This window comes from Antechinus flavipes, chromosome X, assembly GCF_016432865.1.
Source record: "Antechinus flavipes isolate AdamAnt ecotype Samford, QLD, Australia chromosome X, AdamAnt_v2, whole genome shotgun sequence".
NCBI lineage: Eukaryota > Metazoa > Chordata > Mammalia > Dasyuromorphia > Dasyuridae > Antechinus > Antechinus flavipes.
Genome location: NC_067404.1, coordinates 22,688,418 through 22,701,251, shown reverse-complemented (window position 1 = coordinate 22,701,251; position 12,834 = coordinate 22,688,418).

Here is a 12,834-nt window from a genome sequence, read left to right as displayed (position 1 = left end):
GTTCTGTGGTTTCCTTCAGTCAGGAGACTGGGAGAACGGGACCTCAGACACAGCCACTTCTCTTTAACGTCACCCTTTCTCGATGCTGAGGTTCTCAGACTTTCTGGTCCCAGGACTCCTTTACACTCTTAAATATATGTTATATTATATCATGTCATTTTGTTATATCATATCACGTCATATGTTATGTTATATCATCATATCATGTCATGTCATGCTATGCTATATTATATTATCATATCATGTCAGATTATGTTATATTACATTGATTTTTTTTATTACATTTTAAGTTCCAAATTGTCCCCCTCTCCACTCTGCAGCAGAGGCAACCGTTCAACATATAAATAGATAAACAAAGATGAGACAGAGATGGATAGGTAGGTAGATGGAAGGATGGACTGATGGTTGGAGGGATATAAAATCATACTAAGCATACTGCTATTTATCAGTTCTTTCTCTAGAGGTAGATAAGCATCTTCTTTAATAGGTCTTTTGTAGCTCAAACACAAAATTCTTTTGTATTTGAATATTTATATTTCACAGAATAACAGTCATTGATTTTCTTGGTTTGGTTCTTTTCACTCTTCATTATTTCATCCAAGTCTTTCCATGTTTTTCAAAATTCAACCTGCTCATCATTTCTTACAGCACAATAGTATTCCACCACAATCGTATATCCCCTTTATACTCTTAAAAAGTTGTTAAAGACCCCATACCCAGCAAAAAGTTTTTTTTAATGTGAGTTATAACTACTGATATTTACCATATTACAAAGCAAAATATAGTATTCTTATGAAAATACTTTTGAATTCTCCAATTCCCTAAAAGTGCCTCAGGAACCACACTTTGAGAACCACTGGTCTATAGCATTCCTGACGTTCAGCTTACAGTACAATGATGGGGAACTCAGCCTCCAGAGAGAATTCAGAGTTATCAAAGCAATGAACACCTCAGGAAAAATTGGTTCTCAGCGAACCATTTTCCCCTCATTGATAAACAATGATTTCCATATTTGTCTTTTAGTTCAAATCTCCCTTAAGAAATCCATCTATATTTCATGTTTCTGTTTTCCAAGAAGGATCTGTGTGAGTCGTTGGCTAAGGCCGGCCAAGATGTGCTATTATCATTTGAAAGACGCTTAGCTCAAAAAATTCTTGGACCATCCACAGGAGATTTAGTAATGTGTTTCCATTGGAGGAAGAATGAGGTCCCAGGACAGAACAGGATTTAGAGTTGGAAGGAGCCTTGGAGATTCATCCTGTTCAGCCCCTCATTTCACATTTCAGACTTTGACATTTAAGTGACTTTCCTAAAGTCACATATGGTACTGAATAGCAGAGCTGAGATTAAAAACCCAAGATTCCTGCCTCCAAATCTGGCTATTTCCACAGCAACATGCTGACTTTACTTAGGAAAGCTATGTGTTTAGACAGGTGAATTTTTCACAATAGAAATCTAGTGGTTTAGATAGGCCATTGCTTAAAGGATTTGGCCCAGACTCCTTGGGAGGGCTTTGGGAATGAGGGTGGGGGAATGGGGATGGAAAGAGAATGGAGAATCCATTGGTTAGGTCTGTGTTAGGCTGGTATCAGATTTAAAAAAAACAAAAAAAGAAGGCGGTGTCCCTCCCTTCTTGGAAATGACTTTCTCTCTACACTTATTATCATTTTGGCCTTTGTCTGTACAGAATAACCTTCTTAGCCTATGGCTCCAATCAGACCTCTTAGTGATTCCTTTTGAAAGAGAACTTTGCCAATTGGTCAATTGCACATATGGAAGTGGAAATGAATGTCCTTAGATCATCTCAATTTAAGAGTTAATAGTTGACCCGAAATTCTAAAAGCAAATTGAATTTGATAAAAAAGAATTTAAATTTAATAAATAAATTTAGTAATTTAATACATTTAATAATTAAGAGAATCAGCTTCACATAGTGAAGAGACAGCTGGATGAAAACCAGTAGGACCTGTGTTTAAAGCCCACCTCTAAGATATACTGTTTGGATGACCCTGAGAAGTCATTTAACTTTTCAAAGCCCCAGCTAACTCTCTAAGACTTTAAGTGGCAGAGAAGATGCTGAAGCTGCTTTTTTCATCACCTGAGAGTTTCCTATACCAAAGAAATGAAAGGTCCAATCCCTATCCCTCATTGCTTACTGTATCCCAAATACTGTGCCATGCCCTGAAGAGCGAGCACACCCTGATCTCACTCTAGCCAAAAAGGATCTACTCCCCCCTTCAATTTTTAAGCCACTTCATCTGGATCTCTCTTTTGTTTTTACTACATTCGATATACTTATCTATGTGCACTCTCCCCTGTCATTAGACTGGAAGCTCCTTAAGGGAAGGGACTGTTCTTAATTTTTTTGTCTCTATGTCTTCATCACCTATCTCAGTGCCTGGACCAAAGGAAGCACTTAACTCTTTATCGCATAAATGAATAAGTCTGTATATGTGTTGTTTCACCTTTATTAGCTTGTTAGTACTTTGAGGAAAGGGACTGTTATTTATCATCTATGTATCCCCAGAATCTAACATGGAGTAATTGCTTAACAAATGTTTGGTGAATTGAATTAAATTTCCATAGTCTGCTTAGACTCTTCTCACTTTCTGAATTATGAAATCACTTTTATTTTAGCTACAATAATTGATGCAACATCTGCTTGGATGGAATGGAAGAAAGAGACCAAGACCAGGAAGGTGTTTCCACACCCCCAACCCCACAAAACACTGTCAGTGTAGATGAGAAATAAACACATCAGCACAAACCCAAGGGGCTAGATCTTCTTCCTGAATTACAAGACTATAACATTCCCCCTGCTCCTAGTGAAATTTCTCCCCAAGTGTCCTATAAATGAACTGCTCTTCTCATTCCCTTCCAGATTGCTAGTTCCCTTTTTCCACTTACGGATTCCAGTCAAGGTTAGGTCAAATCCGGGTTCTCAATGTGTAACATTAGTCCAGATGTTTAAGAAATGATGTCCAACAAGCACATAAGCCTTTTAATTACCACCATATGTTAGATCTTCCATCCTGAAGCAGCTCAAAATTGAGCTAGCCTATAATTGTGAGAACTAAAATTAAAGGCAATCAGCACTGAAAGTGTCATTGGTGATTATTCATTAATGCTTCAACTCAAAATCTAGAATCTAGCAAAGCTCTAATGCAAAATGCTTAGATTTTTCAAAGGTCCTGGACGAGGCATAGACTTGGGGACAGGGAAAAGTAATGTGGATTCGGGATATTGCCAAGCTCTGCCTTCATCCTGTTACTATATGTAGCACAGACAGTCTGGGAGACTGGTTCCTTAAGGATTCACAGAGGAGGAAAGTAGGGCCCAATGGAGTAGAAACATCAGTCCAACATCATTAACAAGTCCAAAGGAACATTCCAATTTCCAGATTAACTGAGTAGATTTGGAAGTTTCTTAAAGGGACAATGACATTATATTGAATTTTCTTGGAGGTTCCATCTCATCGACCTTCTTGCTGAATATGAGATCTCTGAGTGCTTTTGTGGATAGATTTTCATTATCTTGTGTCTTATCTTTGAAGGATAAGTTAAAAGGGGTAATGGAGGAAAGCTAAATTAGTTATCCATACCTAATCTGTTTTCCTTCTTACAATCAATCTAAACCTGACTCTAAATCCTGCTCTACCCTTCCCTGATAGTCTAAATCATTATTACTGGCTCTTCAGGATAAGGGTGATATTTCATTCATCCGTCTCTTTCATGGTATGCACAAAAGTATAATTGAATTATTTACTTGCAAAAATCTTCACCAACTGGCAGGAAATCAAGGAGTTTCTACCAAGACTAAGTGGTTAGATGAAATGGTCTCTGATGTCTCTTTTAGCTCTATATCTATGATCCTTTCTCAAAGATTCTAGGGGCAAACCTAGAGATGGAAGGTGGAAGGGAAAGTCTTTGTATCAAGTAAACTTAGACAAGCAAAACAACGGTCTCATTAAAAAATGTATGTGTCTTTCGGAATCTTGAGTTTATCCCCTCTCTTTTAGGAAGTAGGTGACATGCTTGATCATAGGTCCTTTGAAGACATGGATAGCCATTACATTGGTGAAAGCACTTCTATTTTTCAAAATTCAGTATTATTACTGGAACAAGCCTTAGAAAGAACAAGAAAGCTAAGGTTTCTATGCTATTTTGAAGGTTACAAGCCTTATTTTTTTAAATTAGCTCTCTAAATTAGAAATGGAAATTCAACTCTCTAACTCCAATGTCTTGTTATATTATACCCATTTCACAGAAGAGATAAACAGGCTCAGAAACACAATGTAACTCATCCAAAATCTTATGTGTGGTTAGTCCAGTAGCCAGGACTACACAATTAGTTGAAAAGATTTAGATAAAAATTGCAAACCTTTGTTTCATCATTTTTACAGATTGACGATTCAAACCATTATGCTGATTTTCTCCTCCCAAATTACTCGATCCAAGATAAAAAGCCAGCCTTGGTGCAATGGAAAGACCACTAGTTTTGGAAGACCTGGATTCGAATTCTGCCCTCTGCCACCTCTGTGAACTTGGCCAAATTACCTAACCTCTCTAAGGCCTCAATTTCTCCATCTGTCCAAGAAACTGGATGCATTTGATTACCTCATTGATCTATTCCAATTCTAAATCTATATGTTTGAGACCAGAGCTTGTGATTCTTTTTCATACAGTGGCCCACTTTGGCAATCTGATGAAGCCTATGGAGCCCTTTCTCAGAATAATGTTTTAAAATGCATAAAGTCATAGATTATTTTGAAATATAAAAAGTAATTATCAAAAAAATTTTAAATGAACTCACAAACCCCAGGATAACAACCTTTGTTTTAAAGTATCATTATCGTGATTATTTATTATTTATATTACAAAATTATTAATAAGTATCATGCTTTGGGTTTTTCTTTTCATTCCCCAGGAAGACTATCACATTTTCCCCATATGTATTTCTTTGTTTTCTGGGGTTTTTTTAAATGTTTTTTCTGCCTTCTTTATTTTCTTTTTTGTTTTGTTTTGAATTTATAATTTCTTTTGACATTCTTTTTAAATTTTGAAATCCAAATTTCCTCCCTCCCTCTTACCAAGGCATGCAGAATGATATCAATTATACATAGGAAATCATACAAAACATTTTCACATTAGCTATAGCACAAAAAAGCAAGAAAGAGAAAGAAAGAATGAAAATTATATTTCAATTTGCCCTGAGTTCTTATTGTCTCTCTGGAGGTGGATAGCATTTTTTTCATTATGACTCCTTTGGAATTGTCTTAGATCAGTGTACTGATCAGAATAGTCAAGTCTTTCCAAGTTAATCATTATTCCATCATGGCTACTACTTTGCACAATGATCTTCAGGTTCTTTTCACTCCGTTTTGCATCAGTTCATGTAGTACTTGTAATTTTTTTTTCTGAAATTACACTCCATCATTTCTTGTAGCACAGCCAGTGTTTCTCATAAAGGTCTTATTTCTAAAATATATAAAGAACTGTGTCAAATTTATAAGCATACCAGTCATTCCCCAATTGATAAATGGTCAAAGGATATGAGCAGGCAGTTTTCAGATGATTAAATTAAAGCCATGTATAGTCATGAGAAAAAATCACAATCATATGCCACAACTTGTTCATACATTTCTCCAATTGATCGGTACCCCCTCAATTTCCAATTCTTTGCCATCGTGAAAAGAACTGCTAAAAATATTTTTGTAAAAAGGTCCTTTTGTTTTTCTTTGATCTCTTTGAAGTACCAACTTAGTAATGCAATTTCTTGATCAAAGCTAATGCACGGTTTTATAGCCTTGGGCATAGTTCCAAATTGTTCTCCAGAATGATTAGAGCATTTCACATCTCACAAGCAGTTTCTTAGTGTACCTATTTTTCTATCTCCCCTACAGCATTTGTTTCTTCTGCTCCATGTGATTCTACCTCAGTTATTGTCATTTGCATTTCTCAATAGTGATTAGGAAGCATTTTTCATTAAAAAAAATTTCCTACCACATTAAGGAAACGCTTAACAAGCTCATAACAGAATGACAAATCAGGATATGGTGCCTTATAACATAACTATTGTTATATTCAGTGTGCAGTGATAGACATTTAAAGCCATATAAATACAAGATAGTTCAGAAATCTGTTGATTAGGTATTTTACATTTCCCCTCAGCTCTGCACAGTCTTTCTCCAAACCTATGTCTTCTCAAACACCAGATCAGAGATTGTTCCCAACCTCCAGCCAAGTATTCTTTTTCCTAAGAACACAGAAGAAGTTTTCTAGGGATTCTGTCATCATTCAGCTCTTTCCAAAGGATCCAGATCCACTGAACCTTTCAAGGTCACAAAGTGATCCCCAAAATAATGAACTTCATCTGCAAGAACAAAAGGGCAAGAATCTCAAGGGAATTAATGAAATGCAAAATGGATGACTTTGATTACATTAAATTAAAAAGACTTTCCACAAACAAAACCAACACAAACAAAATTAAAAATTAAAAACAAATACTGTCTCATTTCTAAAATATATAAATAACTGTGTCAATTTTATAAGAATATAAGTCATTCTCCAATTGATAAATGGTCAAAAGATAAGAACAGACAATTTTTAGATGGCATAATTAAAGCCATCTATAGTCATATGAAAAAATACTCTTAAATAACTCTTAATTAGATAAATACAAATTAAAACCACTCTGAGGTATCAAATTAAAACAACCCTGAGGTGTCACCGCACACCTCTCAGGTTGTCTAAGATGACAGGAAAAGATAATGATAAATGTTAGAGGAGATGTGGGATAATTGAAACACTGATGCATTGTTGATTGAGTTGTGAAATGATGCAACTATTCTGGAGAGTAATTTGGAGCTATGCCCAAAGAGCTATCAAACTCTGTGGACCCCTTGACCCAGCAGTGTCACTACTGGGTCTGTATCCCAAGGAAATTATAAAGGAGGCAAAAGGACCCACATGTACAAAAACATTTATAACAGCTCTTTTTGTGGTAGCAAAGAATTGGAAAATGAGTAGCTGCCCATCAATGGAGAATGACAAAGTTGTGGTATATGAAGATAATAGAATATTATTGTTCTGTAAAAAAAATTGATAAACAAACTGATTTTAGAAAGGCCTGGAAAGAGTTACGTGAACTGATGCTGAGCAAAACAAGCAGAACCAGGAATACATTGTACACAGTAACAGCAAGAATGTGAGATGACCAGCTATGAAAGACTTGGTTATTGTTCTCAGTGGTTCAGTGATCCAAAGCAATCCAACAGACTTCATATAGAAAATGCCATCTGCACCAAGAAAGAGAACTATGGAGATTGAATGTAAATCAACACATGCTGTGTTCACTTCTGTTTTCTGGTTTTTTATCTCTCCCATGGTTTTTTTCTTTTGTTCTGATTTTTCTCTCCCAACATGATTCATAAAGAAATGTGTATTTAAAAAGTTAATGTATTTGTATAACCAGAAAAAAATGAAATTAATAAAAGAGGTGATCCCCAAGCCTGAACAGATCTACCTTAGGCTAAACATTCAGACATCTAAGATCAGGAAAGAAAAAGCACAAATGAGGCTACCCCAAACCCAAGTTAGTGGTTACTTAAGCAAGATATATGCTTTAGTTACTATGTGCTCATGGCTGTGTGGTGTCCGAGTTAGGCAATAAGAAGAACCACTCTCCTTTTACCCCCTCATGGAAAATAGGTAGAAACAATCCTGACAAGACTCTCAACTATAAGGAAAGAGAATAGTGAGAGCACTGAGTCATCAATTCTTTTGACTTAACAGCTAATAAGAGGATTAGTTGGTCATCTCCAAAGAGGAACCTTGTTTTCCTTTTACAGTTTAATAAACTGAGGCTCAAAAAACTTAACATTAAATGACGTGTCCAAGGGTCCAGGGCTTTTGAGTCCAAGTCCACCTTTTCATATCTGAGATAGCAGACCTATTTCCACAGAATTTTGTGTTATGGATGTATGCTTTAAAGCAAACTTGATTTTTTTCCTCCATAATGAATTTGATGAGCTCAAATATGTAGCCCATTTGAGACCTGCTTAAACATTCGAAGAGTATCACAGAGTTCCTGGCTCAAATTCTTTGATGGAGCTTATTGGTCAATTCAGTCAAGCAAGCAGGACATTTATTTCCATTGTTTGTTTTGATCTCCTTTATGGAATGTCTCTGGTAAAGCTCAGAAAATATTTGTCAATAGGCCAGGCAAGACTATGAGTGTTATTTCTTGTGTTTCTTGTTCTTCAGTGATTCCTGGGTCTAAAAAGAATAGCCTGGAATAAATTAACACAAGAAGTAAACAAATGAGGTTTTTAAGAAGGGATGCATTGCAGTAGAACACAATGAAATTTGGGTGACTGGTTCTAAACAAAAAGTATCCGTTTTCCAAGAACTTAGAAGCAAAGGAAAGATTGTCTGAAGGAGAAAACTAAAGATTAAAAAAACAATAACGACACATTGAACATGTTCTCTGTGACCAACTTTAATACTCAAAGATCTGTGATTTTAGTCTATACATATGTCTCTCCACCTGGAAAACAGAACCAGGAAGTCTGGAGCCTAGGGATCTCTCAACATCCAGCCCCAGCCCTTGAAGCACAGCTAGTGCTCCCCTCTCCCAAAAAGGAAGCAAAGGGGAGGTAACAAGAAGAAGCCCTTTGTGCTGGGAGGCTGTACCACATGATGTGGATATTCAGCAGACTCCCAAGGGCTGAGGGAAGCAGTCTACTGGTCCACTCCAGATGTTAGCAACCCGAGTCACCTCAACCTATGTAGGGGTCTATAACTCATAACTTTTCTATGGCTCAGCAGAGGGTCTTTAGAAGTTGCTATGGGTGAAAAATTCATATACTGATGACCAACCCAATGGCAAGGCTTTCTTACCTTACTGAGACTGATCCACAGACACATCAAATGCTCATTCAAAGCTTGTGCTCCACTGGCATAGTCTTCTCAAATCCAATCACCTCCATACCATGATAAGGCAATGTAGAAAGATGACAGTGGATATCTCTGGGATCCTCGAGGGGGAAATTTAAAGGAGATGATACTTTCATTAAGGGAAGAAGAGCCAGAGCTTTAGGGAGCAAGGGATACCTGAACTGAAACTTAAAAGAAGAGAAGGATTTGAAAAGAAGGAAGCCATGGAGGACCATGGTAGGTACAGAGGAACCATGTGAACACAAAAGATGCATTAATTTCTACTCCAGTAGCCCAATCACTTTGTTTATAGGATATCTGACTCCCAGAGGGGGAGGTAAGGGGGAGAGGGAGAACCAACAAATGCAATAGTATTTGGAACCAATTTCTAATCAAGCTAGGTGACTATCTCCAACAGAGAAGGAGATTGGATAAATGCTCCAGCATGGATAAGTGTTTACAGTGGATCAAGAGAACTGAAGAGGGAGCATCCAAACCCATCCAAAATGTGCACAGGATGATCAGATATAGAATTAGAAAGAATTGTACAAGTCTTCTAGTCATAAGAGCATACATAGGATTGCAAATTTAGAGCCCAGCTAGCCAATCTTGTCATCTTACAGAGGGGTCAACTGTAGGCCCAGAGAGATGGTTTGCTCAAGATCACAGCCTTTCATTTCCTATATGAGAAATATGAGGTCTATAGACATAAAGTGACTTGTCCAATGTCACACAGCTATTTTAGTGGCTCCAGTTAACTGAATTCTTTCCACTATTGGAAACTACCTCTTTTCCCCCACATGTAGAGAGACGGACTAGAATTGTCAGAGTCCCAAAGACTCTGACTACCAGGGTCCAATATCCTCTAACATACCCATAAAATATCAACTAAAAGAATGAATGAATGAATGAACAATTGAGTCAGAGAGCATATTCTCAAGGATACAGCTTCCACTGACTCTAAGCACATTTTTCATAGCCAGAATGAAAACATGCCAAGGGAAACCTACATGTCCAAAACCATACAGACAGACAGATACACACACACACACACACACACACACACACACACACACCACCTCTCCCCTGGTCGTGATTTTCAGCAGAGCCCACAAATACTACATTCAAGAGCACCTTTCTTGATACTCCATACTCAGACAGCCATTCATAACCAGACTCAAGTCCCACCTGTTTCCTGTTACTATTCTCACACAAAAGCTGTCAACAAGATACAGAATTATAATGGTAATTTGCTGCTGATTGGTGGTCTCTCCAGAGTAGGAGAAAGGTTAGCATTCTCTTCAAGATCTTTGCTAACAGCTGCTTCCTTCACCAACTTCTTCTATGACTCAACTACTTAGCTTTGCTAATAATGGTAATGTAATAGTTAAGAACCAATTTTTTCCTGAATATATCATTTCCTTTTTTTGTATGAATCTAGTCTTAATTTTGAAATCACGAATTGATTTCTTATCATTGAAGAGGCTTTTTAGCAAGAATCCAGATAGGATAGGCAACAGAAATAATGCTATTAATTACATGTATAAAACTTATTGTTTCAGCATTTCATTTGAATCCCACCATCCTGTATGCAGGCTGGATGGGTATCAGTTTACAGATAAAGAAACTGAGACTTAGAGAAATTGAGTGACTCCTCTGAGGTTACAGTTAATATGGTCTTTTGCCCCTGGTAAATTCTAAATAGATAAATAAACTGAATTGAGTGAATTGAACTGGATTTTAAAATCCAGGTCTTCTCACTTTGGAGTCAATAGTCTTTTCAGTATGCTGGAAACAGATGTTTGAGAATAGAGAGTAGGATGAATAGATTATGGTATATGATTAGGATGTAATATTATTGTTCCATGGGAAATGATGAGCAGGATGCTGTCAGAAAAACCTGGAAAGTCCTCCATGAACTCAAGCAAAGTGAAATGTACTGTGTATAAAGTAATAGCCATGTTCTAGGATGATCAACTGTAAGAATAGAAAGGAGCTTCTGAATGACCAACTCAGATGGCCTCAGACGGTAGACTCCTCTATCAATGTAGATCAGCATCTTCTCTGCAATTTACAAGCCTAGGATTCTAAGTTGAATGACTTGCTCATAGTCATCCAACCAGTATATGTCAGAGGCAGGATCTTGACTCCCAACTGTTTTGCACTGCTTATTTTTCTTATATTCATAGTAATAATAAAGAAAGAAAAGTTTTCAAGGAAAGGATATTAATTAGACAGTAATGGCTGCCATTAAGTAGTATCTGTGTACCACTCCCTGTTCCCCAAAGCTCTGCATATTGAAGATGCCCTTTTTACTATCTGGATAGACAAAGACCAAACTTGTGGGGTCCCTTGTCTTCTGGGGATCATACCCAATTTCTATTCTTCCAGTACAAAGTTGGCTGCTAATCAAGAAATATATAATATTAAATATATAACTGAGAGCAAACGGTGGCTACAGTCCAGATCCCTCTGTGATGGGTTTGGTTTTTTTTTTTTTTAACTTAAAGCATTGATTTGCAAAATGTGACATGTGGTTAACATTATCTCCTCTTGTTCTGTATGTTTTGTCCCAGAATATGTCCTAGGAAGTTCTCAAGATGTTCTTTTATTGGATTCCTTTCTTCCATGTGAAGAAGGATCTCAAGGTTTTAACTTTGTGTGCTTAAGACCTTGGTAGATGTCTTTGTTATGAGTCTCAGTATAAGAGTCAGAATCTTCTTTCATCGTCTTTAATCATCCTTAAGTCTTTTCATTTAATTGTATCAATAAAATTACACAAGTAACACGATATAAATGGCCTATAGCAAGATAATAAAGGAGCCTGTCAAACTTTGTTCTATACATTCAGGGCTTAAACCTCTCCCACTACTGATATGGTTGACTAGTTCCTTTTTATGCAAGAATGCCCTCCTATTCACTTGGGTAGTGGTCCTTAGAGGTTCCAACTGCCACCAATATTTTCTTCTGTGGAATTGGAGCTTTTTAAGTTATACTAGATCAAAGTCCAATGAAGGGGCCCAGAAAAGGAAAATGTGGTGATTTAGTCTTCACTTCCATTACATGGTATCAGTTTTATACCTTTCATAGTTCAAAAACTGGAAGAGGCCTACGGAATCATTTAGCTTAACTCCATAATTTTACAGTTGAGAAAAATGAGGTCCAGAGAAGGGAAATAAGTTTTCCAAGGTCCCCTAGAAAATTACTTTATTTTAGAATCAGTATTTGAACCCAGAGCCCTTGATTCCAGATCACTGAATGATAAGATTTGTCATGGCTACAATTTTTTCTGCTATAGGAGGGTAAGAGACTGCATCTTTTTTCCTATTTACATTATGAGGAAAAAATATAGAGTGTCTTAAATTTTCAGCTCAATGGTCTCTTTCAAATATCATATTTCTCATTTATGTTGAGTTACTTCATGATCATAAATAAAGAGCTCATATACTGAGGGAAGCTGGGTTGCATCGTAGTGCACAGGGTGCTGGATGTGGAAAAAGGAAGGTTCATCTTCCTGAGTTCAAATCCAACCTCAGACACTCATGACTCTGGGAAAGTCCCTTAATCCTGTGTGTCTTAGTTTCCTAATCTATAAAATGATCCATAAAAAAATCTATAAAATATAAAATGAAGGAAATGGTAAATCACTTTAATATCTTTGCCAAGAAAACTCCAAATGGGGTCACAAGGAGTCAGATATGGCTGAAAATGACTAAATAACATGGGACACACTAAAACTTGAGGTCATGCTCCACGAGAGGTGATTAGATCTTTTCTTTCCTTGAAAAGGTGGGGGGCTGTAAGTATAAAATGCTGCATATCTTGTCAGAGAGGGTCACTGTACATCTGGTATGGTTGTTCTACATCAATTGGTTTTTACTTAACTTTATTTAGGGGA